The sequence below is a fragment of the Acipenser ruthenus genome, chromosome 13 (assembly GCF_902713425.1).
Source record: "Acipenser ruthenus chromosome 13, fAciRut3.2 maternal haplotype, whole genome shotgun sequence".
Taxonomy (NCBI): Eukaryota; Metazoa; Chordata; class Actinopteri; order Acipenseriformes; family Acipenseridae; genus Acipenser; species Acipenser ruthenus.
The window spans coordinates 11132254-11135647 of record NC_081201.1 but is presented as its reverse complement, the minus strand read 5'-3'; positions in this window follow the sequence as shown (position 1 = coordinate 11135647).

Below are 3394 nucleotides of genomic sequence, written 5' to 3'. Positions count from 1 at the left end.
GTTCGCCTGTCTCAGGGAGTCCTTGTGTGTTCGCCTGTCTCAGGGTAATTGAGCTGCAGCTGTCGGAGGGCGGTCCACACACAGAAATATGTGTGGAAAATCAACGTTCCTGCTTATGCACGGTTTAGCTCCTCCTTACTGCATTTGTTGTGTCTTCCCCACTGTAATCCCAGCTGACTGTAAACACCACAGTGAAACTGTAACCAGCAGGACACCCTCAAACAGGGCTCAGGACATGTGGTCCATTGCAGAGCCAATCAAAAATTGAAACACATGTCATTTTCCCAGCTGTTAGATGAACAGACTCCCACTGCAGTACAAGTTCAACTAGTTGGAGTTTTGTGTGGTAATATCACAGGTTTATCAAGGGCTTTCCTCGCTTTCTTTTATTATTCCTAAATTTAAACTGTTATGACCGTGAAGCAAGTGTGAAAACAAGCTAGAAACAAGAGTTGAACTGTTCTGTAGCTTCTTTATAGTTTTATGCAATGGAAATTGTTTTATTCCTCTTAAAAAAAAATGCCTTCGCACTTTGAACCCTTACTTAACTAGCAACAAGCCCCTGTACTAATTTAGTGCCTGGTTACTTCAAGTTTGTACTTAGAACCCCAGAAACACAAAAGTAGTAAAATGAAGCAGCAGATAGTTACACCCTACAGTATTAGTCAACTATATCCAACCTCAGTAATACTTACCTGCTACTAAAGGACCACTGGTGTACTACTTAACTTGCTAACAAGTAATATTTGAGATCTGTTACATCAGCCTCAAATTGGAAACACTTTAGAATTATAATATTTAAATAACTGCAGTATAGCAGCAGCAACTTAAAGTACCATTTAGTATCTTTTTATCTCTTGAGTAGATGTCACCATTGCATATCAGAAATTAATACAGATGAACCTGTTTTATATCACCTCACTTAATATCACACCCCGTTTATTATCACGTTTATTATGCACCATAGGTTCTTTGAGAAATTACCTCTCTTAATATCATCTCACAAACCCGCTTGTCACGTTTTGTGCAGCCTGTCAGATGCTGTGTGGCCGGGCTTCGCTAAGTAACCACAGGATATAATTGATTTCCAACGCAACTAACAACCAATAATCATCTCGACTGATAAACTGACATTTTGTGCAACCTGTCAGATGCTGCGTGGGCGGTCTTAACAGGATACAGTTCAGTTACAAAACACCAAGGTCGCCAAATTTTAACATAGTCAGTCTTATATTAATGCGCAAATAAAACACACCAAATGTAAAGAACGACTAAACGTACAGTATTAAAACACTGCTCTTTAATTCACTGTTAAACGTACAGTATTAAAACACTGCTCTTTAATTCACTGTTAAACGTACAGTATTAAAACACTGCTCTTTAATTCACTGTTAGGTTTCATTCTTTTTTTCTCGCACTCGTAATGTGCTGTCCTAGGCAAACGTGAAACCCGCTTTATATCATGACCCGCTTTATAGCATGAATTGTGCCTGCACGACAATCATGATATAAAGCGGGTTCATCTGTATATTGTTCCATCATCTGTCATTGATGGTGTGTCAGTTTGTTTGAGTTTGTTTCAATTATATTTGACAAGCCCTTTACAGTAATAACACAGTTGTGTCACTATGATCCCACATTCCTTCTCCAGTATGCACAATGCTGTCTCCAGTCCCCTTTGTATCAGCTGCTGTCTGGTAGTATGGTCTCCTCTGTGGCTCCTTTAAGAAGTCAGTTTACATGGATTACCCTTCACTTTTATACTTCCTGAAGCCAAAGCAACGTCACAATATTCAGCCAATATATACCAGTAAACGTTTTATTAAAAAATGATTACAAACTTAGATAAGTAAACAAAATATATGTATTTAACTGTATTAAAAGTTTGTATGGCTTTTGTCTGTGGTGTATGATTATTTACATATTAAATTATTTACCCTAACTATTCCGAGTTTATCATTTCTAAGTGGGTTATTTTCCACATATGAATAAAGGGCCATACGGCAGTATGTTTTATTATTTGTAAGCTTTTGATAATTAGCAACTCTTTCCAAGTTTCAGAAAAAGCTGCTTTCTCTTGTTTTTTATTTCATTTGAAGCAACACAGGAGACTGCAACACCTGCTACCTCCATGATCTGAGGACCACAGGGGCATTCTGAATTAACAGGCACAATCCTAACCCTAACACTAACCCTACCTACATGATCGGAGGACCACAGGGGCATTCTGAATTAATAGGCAAAATTCCATCCAATTTCTACAGGCCCTGTGAACTAAAACAAAGTGATCCTTTGCAACTTTAAAACCTGTCCATGAGGGCATGAGTGCTAAGCCTTCACATTAAGCATTTTCATATGCCAGCTGAAAAAGTTTTGTTTGAAATAACTCACTATAGCAGTGCTATGGTAACACCCATATTTCCTATACATTTACACAGCAGGTGCAGAGTGTTCCTTTTTCTATAAGATATTTCATGACAACAACGTGAAGCTGAATCATAACAAAAGACACCTTACACACAACGTATACACTTAGAATAAATCACAAGAACCACAGAATTAAACATTAAAATGTTTTTACCTTTAGAGCTATGTTGCACGCTCTATCTTTAGAGCTATGTTGCACGTTCTATCTTTAGAGCCATGTTGCACGTTCTATCTTTAGAGCCATGTTGCACGTTCTATCTTTAGAGCCATGTTGCACGTTCTATCTTTAGAGCTATGTTGCACGTTCTATGCACAGGAACCCTTTCTGGTAAGTTGATTTCTCACACATCCAGATATATACATCACCTCCCTGGACACAGACTCTCTCGTTGCTATAAGGGATTATGAAGGACTAAATGACAAGTAAGTAGGTTTAAAGAATGTATAATGCATGTGGAAATGCTTTGACAGCTGCAGCCCCTTGGCTTTTGGTCTTGGGGTGAGGTTGCACTGGAATTCTATTGTAAAGTGAAACTTTGGAACTATATAGCGTATACACTTTTTAAAGAACATCATCCCATTAATATTTAATAACCTGAAAGACTGACTTTAATGCAAGCAAGATAACTTCCAATTGAGAAAATACTGTGTCCAATACTGGTCACCACAGCACCAGAAGGAACATTGTGACCCTGGAGAGAGTCCAACAAAGAGCAACCAGACTAATCACAGTTAAAGGACTAAGCTATAAAGATAGGCTGAAAGCACTGAATCTATTTAGTCTGGAACAAAGAATTAGGGGGAACTTGACTGAAGTCTTAAAAATCTTTCAGTTGACCAAGCTAACCCTAACCAATACTTTAAGGGTAGCACAGAGACCAGAACCAGGGGACACAGTTGGAAATGAATCTGAGAGATTTAAAACAGAGGAAAGGGGACACTTCTTCACACAGAGGGGGTGGAATGG